Genomic DNA, 16,682 nt, shown 5'->3' with positions numbered 1-16,682 from the left:
TCATATTTTGGTCATTTAATAAATATTTAGAGATTTCTCTTCAAAATTAGTTTGACTCGATATTTGAGCAAATATTTGTTCTCCATTTTTCATCTTGCAAAAAGCTAAAGAAAATGCTTAAGCAATTTACCTCAGATCACCTTTATAATGATTACATAAACAATCCAATTTAAAACTCTGAAAGTTATTTACTCAAGACAACTCAGGTGAAAGGATTATTTTTTGACATTCTAAAAATTGTAGCTGCATATTTATAAACGAATATTCCTGAGATGATTTTTCCATAATATACAAATTAAAATTTCTTACTCTTAAAAGTTCCATCGGGCCCTATATACTACAGAGTTTTTCTATATTTCATTAGTATAAAACAAACACAAATGATATGAGAGCCAGGAAGAAAATGCCTGACACATATAATAGTATAATGAATAAATTAAGAGATAATTATAGATTTTTAAAAAATTTTACAATGTAGGTATTTAGCCAACTAAAATAAAGCACACTTTCTGAAAACTCATATTTTAACATTAAGTCCACATTAACATGATTCCATTTCAGAAAAACCCCCACCTTACCCCCACACCTACACCACCAAGATTTTTTGAGAGTATTTGGCAGAGGATATATTGGTCAAAGCTCTTGAATGTTTAATAGAGCCGTATGAGGACACTTTTAGAACGCTGTAGCCAGTGGTATACTGGGACCAGCATGTTGGCTAGCTGAAACCAATTATGCCCATTTCTTCCCAAATCTGTGTTCATCGATCTGATTATCACCACATCCATGCCAACATCTATTGTTTTCTGACTTTTTAATTGTGGACATTCTTGCAGGAGTAAGGTGGAATCTCACTGTGGTTTTAATTTGCATTTCCCTGGTGATTAGCGATGCTGAATTTTTTTGGTTAATGTTTATTGGCTGTTTGTATATCTTCTTTTAAGGATTGTCTATTCATGCCCTTTGCCCACTTTTTAATGGGATTTTTGTATTTATTTATTTATTGCTGGTTTGTTTGAGTTCCTTTTAAATTCTGGATACTAGTCCTTTGTCAGAGGCATAGTTGGTGAATATTTTCTTCCATTATGTAGGTTGTCTGTTTACTTTTCTGATTATTTCTTTGTTGTGCAGAAGCTTTTTAGTTTAATTGAGTCCCATTCATTTATTTTTGTTTTTGTTGCATTTTCTTTTGGTGTCTTAGTCATGAATTCTTTGCCCAAGCCAACATTTAGAAGAGTTTTTCTGGTGTTATCTTTTAGAATTTTCAGGTTTCAGGTTTTATATTTAAGTCTTTGATCCATCTTGAGTTGATTTTTGTATTAGGTGAGAGCTGGGGATCCAGTTTCATTCTTCTACATGCGGCTTACCACTTTTTCCAGCACAATTTACTGAATACAGTATCTTTTCCCTAATATATGTTTCTTTGCTGCAAAATAAAAGATACTTAGAAATACACTTAACCAAGGGTGTGAAAGATCTCTACAAGAAAAACAACAACAACAACAACAACAACAACAAAAACAAACAAAAAAAACTGCTGAAAGAAATCATAGATAATACAAACAAATGGAAACACATCCCAAGATCATGGATGGAAAGAACTGATATTGTGAAAATGACCATACTGCCCAAAGCAATCTACAGATTCCATGCAATTCTGATCAGAATACCATCATCTTTCCTAGCAGAACCAAAAAAAAAAAAAAAAAAAAAAAAAAAATCCTCCTAAAATTAATATGGAACAAAAAAATGAGCGTGAATAGCCAAAGCAATACTAAACAAAAAGAACAAATTTAGAGGCATCACATTTACCAATTATGCTACGAGGCCATAGTAGCCAAAACAGCAGGGTACTGGTATAAAAATAGGAATGTAAACCAATGGAACATAATAGAGAACCCAGAAATAAAGCCAAATACTTACAACCAACTGATCTTTGACAAAGCATACAAAAACATAAGATGTGCTTTATAATTTAAAAAAAAGAAAATTGCTTAATATTTAAATGAAAGTAAAATAAATTTGGAACATCTGTTTTTCATCAGTTGGTCCTTTTACTATTTATTGTAGGTAAGTTGTAGCCTTAAAAATAGGGGTTCTCAGCCGGGCGCTGTGGCTCATGCCTGTAATCCCAGCACTTTGGGAGGCCGAGGCGGGTGGATCACAAGGTCAGGAGCTCGAGACCAGTCTGACCAACATGGTGAAATCCCGTCCCTACTAAAAATACAAAAAATTAGCCAGGCATAGTGGTGCGTGCCTGTAATCCCAGCTACTCAGGAGGCTGCGGCAGGAGAATCGCTTGAACCTAAGAGGCGGAGATTGCAGTGAGCAGAGATCATGCCACTGCACTCCAGCCTGGGCGACAGAGTCAGACTCTGTCTCAAAAAAAAAAAAAAAAAAAAAAAAAAAAAAAAAAGAATAGTGGTTCTCAAAATATAAGAAGCAGAGAATCACCTGGAAGGCTTGTTAAAACAGATTCCTGAGTTTCTAGTCCAGTAGATCTTGGGCAGACCTGAGAATTTCCACTTCTAAAAATGCGGCATTCTAAGGACCACACGTTGTGAAGTGCTGCTCTAAAATTGCAAGAGTTCTAAGTATTGACTTTATCAACGGTAACCACCCCAACACTGACAGATCACCCAAATCTTTGACACATGAATGCTAGTTAATAAACCTCAGTACCTTTAAGAAGTATAATTTAAATCTTATTGAGGTTATTATCCTCAACTAGTTGACCCACATAATGGAAAACACAAAGAGCTCAGATGATATTAAAAATAATTTGAATATTTTATGATATTCAGCAAGTCAAACAACGATTCTGAAGTTGCTATTTCCTATGTTATAAAATAATACTCCTATAATGTTAATATTTATCCATAAAGTATTTGTCCTTGGAATTAAAGTGTGTGTTTGTACTGTTAGAGGAAAACCTACACCTATCCAAAGTCCAGCAAAAATTGTGGTAATTGGTGAGGGGAAACCACAGTGTGCCTGAACTGTTTTGTTTCATTTTATTAATTTTTAAATTGAATTTTTATTGTGTTTTATCATTTATTTAGTTTTTTAAAACAGTTGTCAACCCCTAATTTGTTTACAGATTTTTCTTACATAGCTTTTTATAATAATACATCTATCACAGGACCTTTGTGTCTCAAAGGTAAGACATTTAAATAATTTTACTACATTCCACAGTCCTAAATTGAATCTAAAGTATCAGTAAGGAAAGTCATACAAAAATAAACGGAAGTATTTATGAAAGAGTTAGGACAAGACAATGTGTACCAGCTTCTGTTATTCTTCTAGAAAGAAGTGTTCCTCCTTCTGCTTGGAGTTAATCTCTACTAGATAGAATACCCTGTAAACTCCTTAGCCATCTTGCTTCAGCAATTTATTTACTCTTGTCTTACTTCCTTTGTGTTGCCATAACAAAATACCATAAACTGAGTGGCTTATAAACAACATACTACTATTGATTTCTCACTGTTCTTGAGGCTGGGAAGCCCAAGATCAAGGTCCCAGCAGATGCAATGTTTGGTGAAGGTTGTTTTTTTCATAGATAGAGACCTCATTGTGTTCTCACATGATAGAAGGAACAAAGAAATGTTTTCATATTTGAGGCCTCTTTCATAAAGGCACGAATCCCATTCATGAGGACTCTGCCCTCATGACCTAATCAACTTCCAAAAGCCTTAGCTTTTAATACCATGTACTATGAATTGGATGTGATTTGTCTGCACGAAAACTAATGTTGAAATTTAATTGCCAAAGAAACAATATTGGAAGGTGGGACCTAGTGGGAGTTGTTTGGGTCAGGGCAGTGGATCCCTCATGAATAGATTAATACCATCACAAGGGAGTCATATTTTATTCTTGAGAAACTAGATTAGTTACTTTGAGAGCAGGTTGTTATAAATCAAGATTGCTCTTCATGTTTAGTCTGTTTACACACATCCAGTAACCTTTCTACTTTTGCACCTTGTCTTGTTGCTGCACATTGCCCTTACAGAAGCCAGGCAGATCCCAGCACCATGCTCTTGAGCTTTCCAGTCACCAGTGTCATGAGCTAAACAAACCTCTTTTCTTCATAAATTACCCAGTCTTAGATATTCTGTTATAGCAACAGTAAACAATCTAAGACACCATCAATTTGGGGGTTAGAATATTAACATACAAATTTGAGGGGAATAGTAATAGTAATTCTTTTTTAGGGCATAGTAATTCTCTTTTCTGTATTTTTATCCTTTATTTCTTGGTAAGACGTGACTTGAAAAATCCTTTAGCCCCATCCACCTGCACTTAAGTCTTCTCATTTGGATGAATGATCTATAATCTTGTCTTTGATTTCTCATCGATCATTTTTTTTCCCTCAATAAGGAGGGTCTGGCTTCTGCTCCCATCACTCCACTGAAAGTGTTTTGTTAACATCATCAGTGATGCTCTATAAATCCTCTCACTTTACTCTTTATGTGACAACTGTCTATCAAGTTTTGGTACTGTTTGCCAATTCATTTCCTGAAATTCTTTATATCCTTGCTTTTCTTGATACATTATCAGCTCTCAATTGAAATATATTGCTTTTCAACTTATTTTCATCATTTTTAAAATAAATTCCTTGGCTATGTTATACCTCTGGGGTCCATCTTTAGTCAGATGTTTAATTCACCAACTCTCATTTAGTTCCATGATTTTAAAAATCATCTATAAGTTAATAATGTTCCAGTTGTATCTCCATCCCAGATTGCTCCCCTGTACTCAATTTTTATATCCAAGTGCCTCCTGACAATTTTTGTTTTTAGGTAAACGCATCCAAAAAAGGAATTAGCTCTTCTTACCCAAATTCGATTTCTTTCCACATCTACATATTGGTGTACCAAAGACCACAAAATGTTATTTCTAGGATTCGAAGTTGGAACATAGACAAAATGTGGTATTAGCAGTTGGTAGTGAATTAGGAAAGTTATGTAAGATGATCATATATGAATTATGAATCATGTTCTCTGATGATCAAGCAAGATAAAAGTTTATCTGAAGATAAAGGTTCACAAAAACCCAATCTAGAGAGAGCAGCAGAAATGAGAGACTGTGAAAAAAAAAAATGGAGATGTTTTACCTGTTTCCTCAGATCACTTTAGTTCTTTTGCACAACCTTTTCTTGGATTACCGACGATAGTCTTATACAGTTCTAGTAAACTCTGCTTGAGATACTGGGGGTAAACCCTATCTCTTTAATAGTGATCTAATTGGACATTAAACCCCATAAATATTAACTTCTTATAAACTTTAAAATCCAGTCTTTCCCCCACAATTCATAGTCATACCCTTTTATTTACTGTTTTAACTACTTTGATTTTTCTTTAGGAAGTCTTTTTTTTTTTTTTTTCATTCATCCTTAGCCATACCTTCATCTTCCATACTGCTGAAGGATTATTCCTTCTAAAATAGAAACCTATATTTATTATTCTGCATGAGACCATTTACTAGCTCCCTGCTGATTATCATATGAGGTAAAACTCCTTGGCAAAGTATGCAGATCACTCCACGTCTAGAACCAGGCCTCAAAATATTAAGAGCCATGTGTAAATAACATCCCACAGCCAACATCATGCTATAATAAATGGGCAAAAGCTTGAAACATTCCTCGTGAAAACTAGAACAAGACAAGGATGCCCTCTCTTACCACCCCTATTCAACATAGTATTGATGCGATACCACATTTTCTTTATTCAATCTGTCAGCTAAATGATAAGAACACATGGACACACAGAAAGAAACAACACACACTATGGCCTTTTGGAGGGTGGAAAGTGGGAGGAGGATCAGTATCAGAGGAACAGGAAAAATAACCAATAAGTACTAGGCTTAATACTTGGGTGATGAAATAATCTGTACAACAAACTCCCATGACAAGTTTACCTATGTAACAAACCTGCACATGTCCCCTGAAATTAAAATAAATGTTAAAAAATAAAAAAAAAGAAAACAGAATGAAAAAACAACATAGTATTGGAATTCCTGACAAGGACAATGAGGCAAGAGAAAGAAATAAAGGGCATCCAAATAGGAAGAGAGGAAATCAAACAGTGTCTTTTTGCAGATGACATGATCCTATATCCACAAACCCCATCGCCTCAGCTCAATAGCTTCTCTGATAAACAATCTTGACAAAGTCTCGAGATAAAAAATCAATATGCAAAAACCACTAGCATTCCTATAAACCAACAGTAAAGTTAAGAGTCAAATCAGGAGCATAATCCCATTCACAACTGCTACAAAAAGAATAAAATACCTAGGAATACAGCTAACTAGGGAGGTGAAAGACCTCTACAAGGAGAACTACAAAACTCTGCTCAGAGCAATCAGAGATGACACAAACAAATGGAAAAACATTTCATGCTATTGAGTAGGAAGAATCAATATTGTTAAAATGGCCATACAGCCCAAAGAAATTTATAGATTCAAAGCTATTCCTATTAAACTACCACTGGGATTTTTCAAAGAACTAGAAAATATTATTTTAAAATTCATATGTAATCAAAAAAGAGCCTGAATAGCCAAGGTAGTTCTAAGCAAAAATAACAAGCTGGAGACACCATGCTACTCAACTTCAAATGGTACTGCAAGGCTACAGTAAACAAAATAGCATGGTACTTGTACAGAAGGACACATAGACCAATGGAACAGAATGGAGGCCCCAAAAATAAGAGTGCATGCTACAACTATCTGATCTTCAACAAACCTGACAAAAACAAGCAATGAGGAAAGGATTCCCTATTAGATAAACAGTGCTGGGATAACTGGCTAGCCATATGCAGAAGATTGAAACTGAACTCCTTCCTTACACCATATACAAAAATTAGCTCAAGAGGGATTAAATATTTAACTGTAAAACCCAAAACTATAAAAACCCTGGAAGACAAGCTAAACAATACTATTCAGGACATAGGCATGTGCAAAGACTTTGTGATGAAGATGCCAACAGCAATTGCAACAGAAGTAAAAATTGACAAATGGGATCTTCTTAAATTACAGAGCTTCTGCACAGCACAAAGAAACTATCAACAGAGTAAACAGACAACCTGTAGAATGGGAGAAAATTTTTGCAAACTATGCATCTGACAAAGGTCTAATATTCATCATCTTTAAGGAATTTAAACAAATTTCCAAGAAAAAATAAGGAATCTTAGCAAAACATGGGCAACTGACATAAACAGACACTTTTCAAGAGAAGATATACGTGTGGCCCACAATCATATGATAAAAAGCTCAACATTATTGATCATTAGAGAGATGCAAATCAAAATCACAATGATACCATCTCGCATCAGTCAGAATGATTATTATTAAAGAATCAAAAAAAAAAAAAGAAAAAGATGCTGTTGATATTGTGGAAGAAAAGGAATGCTTACACACTACTGGTGGGAGTGTAAATTAGTTCAACCATTGTGGAAGACATTGCAGCAATTCCTCAAAGACCTAAAGACAGAAATATCATTTGATCCAGCAATCCCATTATTGGGTATATACCCAAAGGAATATAAATCATTCTATTATGAAGACACATGCATATGTATGTTCACTGCAGCACTATTCACAATAACAAAGGCATGGAATTGACCTAAACGTCCACCAACAGTAGACTAGATGAAGAAAATGTGGTACATATACACTATGGAATGGCACACAGCCATAAAAAAATGAGATCATGTCTTTTGCAGGGACATGGATGGAGCTGGAGGCCATTATCCTTAGCAAACTAATGCAAGAACAGGAAACCAAATATTGCAAGTTCTCATTTATAAGTGGGAGCTAAATGATGAGAACACACAGACACATAAAGGGGAATAACACACACCTGGGTCCATCAGAGAGCGGAGGGTGGGAGGAGGGAGAAGTTCAGGAAAAATAACTAAAGGGTAGTAGGCTTAATGCCTGGGTGATGAAATAATCTGTAAAACAAACCCCCATGACATAAGTTTACCTATGTAACACACCTGCACATGTATCCCTGAACTTAAAATCAAAGTTAAAAAACAAAAAACAAAACAAAAAACAAGCAAACAAAAAACACAACAGGGCCTAACCTCACATTATCCTGTGTGCTTACTGCCTTGTACCTTTCTATTTGGTTCATGTCATCTTTGCTGCCTAAAATACCCTTTTCTACCTCACTGTGTGGGTCATCCCTACTTACACTTTCAGACCCAATTCAAGTGTCCACTTTTGCAAACGTTCCCTGATCTGCCACATAATTATTCCTTTTTTTTTTTGTAATGCACAAACACACTCACACCCTCACACTGACACACACATACCCATTTATTCTACTCTATTTCATTTACTTATGTCTTTCTTTTCTTCATTCCAGAATATGAGGTCATTGTTGATGGAAAAGAACACTTCATTATTTATCAGCATTGATTTGTTTGTTATGATCTGCCTATACTCAGAAAATCATAGGTTTAATCCAAGGCACAGCTAGGTTTCAGGATCCTAATGAATATCCACTGGCCTATGTTTTAATCCATAATCCAATTCGCCTCCTCTTCAAGAAAGAGTACAACTTAAAAATTATTATAATTCTTACTGCACCTGATTTAATTGTGAACTCATAAATTCTGTCTTGTTTAGATTAATGATTCTCTTCACAGCACTTCAAATTGTGACTCATACTACTATGTTTACTTAGAACTGCAATTTATCTTTTCCTACTCAAATTCCATAAATATTTTTTAAAACAAACGTCTTTTCTCTAAATGTGGGTGAATCTCTGTTCATCACAACAAGGAATCTCATTAATATGCTTTGGAGAGCCAAGAGGAGTCAGTATAGTCTAATTGATTTATTCCTTTCTCTGCTTCTCTCCAAGCTTACAGTTTTTGGACATCAGTTTAGTTTAGTTTTGTTTTGTTTTTGTTTTATTAAACTTAAAAATAGTAGTTGAAATACCTGATCTAAAAATCCTTTTCTAACTTTAAGTTTTTATTCTTGGGAAATTCAAGCATTTCCAGATACGAATAAATGGAGTAATTTGTAAAGTAATTATTACTGACCTGTATGTATTCATATTGTTTAAAGGCATATATTATTTTTTGTATAAGCATAAACAAAAATGCAGTTAATCATGTATTTATCTGACAGACCTGGAGCAGTTACTGGATGCTGTTAATGTTTCCACTACAGATGCAAGAAAAGTGTCCCACACTTTCTGTCTGTCTGACTGTGACAGCCAAGATTAAATTAGGTAGGACAGTAATTCCAGAAACATGGCTTGGAGGGAGATAATGTTCATGACACAGAAACAATCTTGTAAACAGCAAATATTTTGTTTTATTCCAATAAAGGAATCTAAAATTTGAATTAAAAATACATTTATAAACTACTTTTCATCTTCTTAGACTGTAAATATCAACAAAACATTTTCATTATAATAACAAGTATAAATCACAGGGGCTGTATGTGAAATTAAGAGTAAATGTGAATTGTGTCATTATAATGTTGACTAAATCAGAGATATAGTACAATTAAATGTCAGATTTGATAAAGTACTTATTCAGTTGGAGTTAAGGTTAATAGACTGTGCACCAAGATTGTTTCATCATTACTTCATGCTTATGAAGTCTGAAACAGAATCAGAACAGGGAATAATCAGTTGCCTTTTTATCATGATTGCTAAATTTAAAAGACTTCTGATTGTCTTGGATTTCAGTTTCTTAAAGGCAGGTATTCTGTTTCACTTATTTCACAGTTATTAGCTTAGGACAAATAAAACAAAAACATATTTTAAAATAAATATGATCTACCCCTATTGAACAATATGTTCCATGTAAATTTTATGTATATAAACATATGGCTCTAGTTAATATTAAAATCAAAGAGGAGAAATTTAGGCAGGTGTTTGATATCACAAAACAAATGGTTAAAAAAAAAAAAGCCTGGCACATTATCTTATGCATTGTGACACTTAAGATATGAAATAATAAATACTAAATTTGAAAAGACAAAACATAAATTTAAGGATTCTTTGTACTGACTACATTTGAAAAAACTTATCATCTTATACAAATGTGATCTACATAGAATGTGAAACTCTGAATTTGCAGACTGGGTTATAGCTGAAACCACAGATACACTTCAGTACCTTGTGGATGATATTCACTCATTTTCTTTTCCAAAGTTTAACAACTTTGTTCAAATCTGGACTTTTGTTTATGGACTGCACTCATCAATGTTGCCTTTCAATCTGAGCTTTTACTTCTTAGTGTATACCATGGCATAGATGCATTGCACTAAGGCAAAAAAAAAAAAAAAAAAGTAGGGTGCGGTGACTCATGCCTGCAATCCCAGCACTCTGGGAGGCTGAGGAGGGCGGATCACGAGGTCAGGAGATCCAGACCATCCTGGCTAACACGGTGAACACCCGTCTCTACTAAAAATACAAAAAGTTAGCCAGGCGTGGTCGTGGGTGCCTGTAGTCCCAGCTACTCGGGAGGCTGAGGCAGGAGAATGGTGTGACCCCGGGAGGTGGAGCTTACAGTGAGCCCAGATCACTCCACTGCATTCTAGCCTGGGCGACAGAGTGAGACACCTTCTCAAAAAAAAAAAAAAAAAAAAAAAAAAAGAAAGCAAATGAGCCCCAGTGGGAGAGATTTTCAATCAACAAAGTGTCCAAGACTTTATATATTTCAAAAAACAGAAAAATATTTTCAGGGAAATCAATATTAGCTTTCAAAGAGTAGTTGCCACTTCAACTAAGCATTTGCTCTATGATTATAAAATCACCTTGCATATTTTTACAAAGAAGAATGTTTTCACATTTACATAAACTAGTGTAGGCATGGCCACTCTACACATATTGTTTTTCTTCTTTGGCATTTAAAGTTTCACTGTAAGTTTCAACTGGAGTGTTCTGTGCAACATTTTCCAGAAGCTTCTTTCCTAAGTATTCAAAGAGGTACTCTCCTAATTCTCCAGTTCCAAAGAGAGTCATTCCGACACAGGGCAGGCAAGCCCTGAAGTGGGTCTAAGCCAGCCAGGGTTCTTGAGTTTGCCCAGGAAAGAATTCAAGGGCAAGCCAGAGGTAGAAGGAAACAGCTTTACTGAGGAGGCAGTGTTACAGCTCCAGCGGTGCCGCTGCTCCGTGACTGCTCCTGCAAGGCTACCCCATACTTAGGTAGAGACCAGAAGCTCAGGGCAGTTTAGCAATCACATTTATACACACTTTTAATAACATGTAGAGTAAGAATCCTCTTACCAAGCATAAATCAGAAGTTTTTAAACAACAAAAGCAAGAAAGAGAACTTAGTTGCATACTATAAAGACAGAACCCAATAAGCAGAAATGAGTTGAAGAGGTTGAGGAATCCATCTCATAGCTCACTGGCAATTTTCTAAATGAATGAGGAAGCGTAGTACTACTGAATCCAATCAAAGTTTCCAAGATGAGGTCGGTAGAAAAAGAAACTGCCTTATTTTAGTTCACTGCCTCACATAAGGGTCTATTTCAAAATTAGTAAATTTTTTACATTATGAGCATTTTCACATGTTAGAAAAAGTTAAGATTTAAAACTGCATCTCACCATTTACCAAACTGAAAAATAAAACCTTAGTGTGTTATAAAGATCCATCATATGTGCCTGGGGGTATGTGCATGTTTTACATATGACTACTTCTCTTTTTAAGAAATCATTCATTTACCCTCATCTTATCTTATTAAAAATATAAAATAAACATCTCTGTGGAATATAGGACAAAGTTTCTGAAAATACAGTGTTTAAGTTTAAAAAAAGCATTTCTAGATAACATACAGAGAATTGTTTATGTATTACTGAATAACTATTAACTTAGAGTTTACCTTTATTGTTTGCTTTCTCCATTTTGTTCCGTTCTAGATATGTCAAACTTTTTAATACGAAAGAAAACTGGAGAGTGATATATATCTTAGTAAATGAAGTCTATATCAGGAGGTACCTAATCCTAAAGCATACTGTTATGAAAATGAATGAATGAATAAATGTAATCCTAATATTTTTACACTTTTGGTTACATTATTTAGTATTAAAAAATAAAATAATCTTGAAAATATTCAACAAGAAAATGTAGCAAATCCTCAAAATTGTAAAATTATAAAAGGTAAGCTGGACACACAAATTTGAAAAAAATACAGAAAAGACTACAATGCCATATAATTTTTCACAGTGATTTTTCATGCGATTTCTTTTATTTCCTAAATTCTGTTGACAATAACACTATTATAAAATATATAAAGAGTTCTCATAATCAGAGTCATGTTAATTTTTCAACAATATATTTTTTGGTTTTAAAATGTTCTAATGTTACAATATTACAAAATGTTAAAACATGCCAAGCTAAACACAAAATAAAACAATAATTTATGTTTTTGCATATCCAAGCAGAAATTAAATATATACTAGTTATAGCTCAATTAATAATTTATTAAATTAATAGTTTAATGTTGACAATAGACACATTTACTTTAAATAAAGTGGAAAAATACTGCATAGCAATATAATGCAGTTTAAAAACTATTAAACTAATCACATTTTCTACAAATATAAATGTTCATGATTATTTTAATAAACAGATGGTAAATAATTTAAAATCTATATTTAATATTTCTATGTTTATTTTCATATTACCCTATTTTTATTTTCAACAAATTTCTTAATATTTGTAACAATTAGTGTAATATTTTTCCCTCTGATGAGTTTTAAATACCTAATGAAGGAGATTCTTTGTGTGTATATGTAAATAGGAGGTAGTTCCAGAGGTCTCAAAAAAGAACAAACTTGGACTTGATATATACATATATATATATATAGAGAGAGAGAGAGTGTGTATATATACCTATAGAGAGAGAGAGAGAGAGAAACTAGTCTGAAAGCCAAAGACCAGCTGTATAAAATCCAAGGAAACTTCTTTGATTACTTCATTCTAAAACTAGCCCTTTCAAAGGGGAGATAATTTAAGGTACAAAACTTCTAAAAAGCATTTTGAGAACAAATGGCATCTGAGGAGAACAAGTTGGATATTGAAAATTTCGCTTAAATTTCATGTTTGAATTAATATATAATTTGGTATATGTATTATATATAATGGATAACATATATTACATAATATATATAATATGAGGGAAAATAAAAACATCAGTAGAATATTTTAGGTGTCTTCTCAAGGATTTTATCTCAAGAAAGTTTTTATGAGCAGATTTTCTTGATTAAAAAGTAGTTTATTTTGAGAAACTGGGTTATCGGTACAAAGCTTTAATATGATATTAGACATTCATACACAATTTAAGATAGACTAATGACAGGGAACAGAAATGTTATCTATGGATTACCTACTTCTACTGGGTAGTTTATATACAGGTAGTCATTAATAACTGTCAATCAACCCTAAATATAAATATTCTCCCTTCTATTTGACATGCATTAAAACTTGAGGATTCAGGTGAGTTAAATAATTTACACAAGTAACACGGTGAATCTCAGAACCATGACTCAAACCCAGGTTTGTTTCATTCTAAAACTTTGTTTAGTAATACCCTGGGCTATACCTGGTACTGCAGTAAAAGACTTCATACAGACGTTTCACAGACTACCTCCCAAGGCAGTTAGAATGGATGTGGGAAAAATAAACCAGAAACTAAGTGCAATAGAGAAGCTATTACTGGAGTTAATAGGAGGTGGTTCCAGAGGTCTCACAAAAGAACACACTTGGGCTTGATAACAAATTGTAGTTGGCAAAATAAAAGCAAGATCATAATGTAACAACTAATTTGTTGGTCTATTAACCTCTACTAGATAGTAAGCTCTATTATGAGGGATAGAGGCCATGAAAATTATGGTCAGTCTTCTTTCTCCAGTGCTTAGTGCTATAACAAGGCATTCAAAGAATTTACATGGAATGAACAAAACTGCAAGCAGAGAAATAAAGGACCTTTGTGGAGAAAGAAGTTTGATGCTAACCAGTCGCAGAAAGGATTCCCTTTCATTACAGAAGTCACAGTCACTAAGAGCTGAGATATAAATCCAAAAGAACTTTAACACCAAGCTAGCCAAAAGACTGCAGTCAGTTACAGGGCCAGGAATATTATGGAAGCAAAACATCAGTAAAAAAAAAAAAAAAAAAGAAAAAAAACAGTAACTCAGTCTTCTCTCTAAACAGGCCGTGATTTAAAGGGGAAAAGAAAAAGAACCAGTGAAGAGGTTAAAAGGCAAATTACCTAATCATGTTTTAGAAATTTGTTAAAAATGATTGCTCCAAAAGAAATGATCTGATTTCATGTAAATAAAACTTACCACACATCATTTATTTTAATAAAACAGATCTTTAATAAAATAAATTAAAATTAATTCTTCCTTCTAAATCTATGGGGGCTTGTAAGAAAGTCCAACCATGTGGTTACAACCACGTGAGAGTGTCACATTACTGCCGACTTGTGGCCACCTGCCTGAAATTCAAGGACAGATTTTCAAGATGAATAATTAAGAAGCTGAATCTGCCTCAACCTTGAAGACAGATTCAGTTTTCTAATTTGGCACCAGAGGCCATTATCCGTAGCAAACCAATACAGGAACAGGAAACCAAATACTGCATGTTCTCACTTATAAGTGGGAGCTAAATGATAAGAACACATGGACACATAGAGGAGAACGACATACACTGGAGCCTTTGTGAGAGTGGAAGGTGGGAGGAGGGAGAGGATCGGGAAAAATAACTAATGGGTACTAAGCTTAAGGCCTGGGTTATGAAGTAATCTGTACAATGAACCCCCATAACACAAGTTTACCTATGTAACAAACCTGCACATATATTCCTGAACTGAAAATAAAAGTTAAAAGCTGGGTGCGGTGGCTCACGCCTGTAATCCCAGCACTTCGGGAGGCCAAGGAGGGTGGATCACCTGAGGTCAGGAATTTGAGACCAGGCTGGCCAACATGGTGAAACCCAGTCTCCACTAAAAATACAAAAAGTTAGCTGGGTGTGGTGGCAGACACCTGTAATCCCAGCTACTTGGGAGGCTGAGGCAGGAGAATCGCTTGACCCTGGGAGGCAGAGGTTGCAGTGAGCTGAGATCGTGCCACTGCACTCCAGCCTGGGTGACAGAGTGAAAGCTCCATCTCAATAAATGAATGAATGAATGAATAAATAAATAATAAAAGAAAAAACAGAAGTTAAAAAAAAGAAAACCTGTCAAACTAAAGCTAAAAAGCCAAATATTTGTTATGTCATTGTACGGCAGATGCACTTGATAGCAATAACTCAAGCATACCCTGAGAAGGTCCCTATGGTGTAAGAAGAAGGTTTGTTTGGAGTTTGGACCTAAGAAATTCAGGAGTGGCCAACCTGGAGATTCACTCCTTAACTATGGGGGACTTCTGAACCCCTTGCCCATACCTTGGAACTCAGGCCATAAAGGGGACTGAGGATGTTTGTTTTGGGTAAAATGTAGGTTGCTAGCTAGAGATTCCTAAATGAAAACACTACATATCCTGAATGCTTTTTATAAACAGTAGCAGTTTTCCTGTCTAGCCCACCACTCCTGGCCCGAACTGTATATAACTCCTCAATAAACTCTGTGTCTGATTCACTGACTCTGGGTCTCTCCTTCTGCCTCTCAGACACGACGTCACATGTCATCCCTATTGGTGTTAATAGGAGTCTGGCATGACAACAGTTCTTAATCAGGCTTTTAACGTAAGTAAGTTGAAAAAATGAATGCCATAGACATTCAAACAGCTTATTATTTCACCTAATATGATTTGGTGTGCCTACCTGTACTCCTAAATCAAGTCATGATAACAATTATTCTGATGTTTTATGTTTAAGATAATTGCTTTACGACTAGATTCATTTAGAAAACAGTTTCACTACTTAGTGGAAATCTTTTTGAAATGCTAGCTATACACACACGTAAAATTTAAAAATATTTCTTTCAAAGGCTAAAGCTAGGTGTGAATAGTTGTTCAACAGCATTATCAAAACACAAAAAGGGAAAATATAAAATATAGTACCATGCTTATCATTCAGTTTGGTATACAAGGTAAGAATAATTGAGGTGGCCCTGCTTCCCATATGTATTAACATACTTTGCTAGAAAGTCTACTTTTTATAAATTAAGGTGGCTTCATATTCCTGATGTAGGCTGCTAGTCATTCATACTTTAGCTTAAATTAGTCTGATATAATTTATTTTTTATTAAAAGCTCAACTAGATCTGTCTACTATGCCTTAATGGGAGTTTTGGTGAGAAGTAGAAATTGAATTGTAATAGCATAGAATTCTTCTTTGGGTTAGATAGTCCTCGATAGCATGGTGCATTTTGGGGCTCTTGGGTAACTAAATAGGAGCAGCAGACAAATGTGAGGAGTTGACATCAAGGTGTAAGCAAATAAGCAAGAAAAAAATATTAATGGAGATGAAAGATAAAATTTACTTCTAACTTTCAGTATTAAGAATTGTCCTTTCTCTACAGCAATGCTTATCTCTGAAATAATTCTTTTCCTTTGATCTCTCTCAAAAACTCTCTGCTGAGAGATTATATTTAGGATATAACACATTGTATTTTTGTTTCAAAAAATTAGGTTCAAAACCCATTTTTCTTAGTAAAATAAATGTCCACTTCCATCCGGTAATGTATTGGGTTCTCAGTGCTAGTTCC

At 34.4% G+C, this 16,682-nt stretch overlaps 1 long non-coding RNA gene and 1 other non-coding gene across 2 annotated transcripts in view; one reads left to right on the top strand and one right to left on the bottom strand.

The window, feature by feature from the left end:
- LOC126959623 (uncharacterized) overlaps window positions 1–16,682 on the bottom strand; it is a 38,576-nt gene that overhangs the window by 20,200 nt on the left and 1,694 nt on the right. The gene's annotated exons all lie outside the window — the stretch shown is intronic.
- Window positions 9,125–9,255, top strand: LOC126960413 (small nucleolar RNA SNORA31). Its single transcript, XR_007727962.1, has one exon. It is a non-coding gene; the product is annotated as a small nucleolar RNA SNORA31 (small nucleolar RNA).

The sequence above is a fragment of the Macaca thibetana genome, chromosome 7 (assembly GCF_024542745.1).
Source record: "Macaca thibetana thibetana isolate TM-01 chromosome 7, ASM2454274v1, whole genome shotgun sequence".
Taxonomy (NCBI): domain Eukaryota; kingdom Metazoa; phylum Chordata; class Mammalia; order Primates; family Cercopithecidae; genus Macaca; species Macaca thibetana.
The sequence above is the reverse complement of the archived record's forward strand: the minus strand, read 5'-3'. Positions and strand labels throughout refer to the sequence as shown.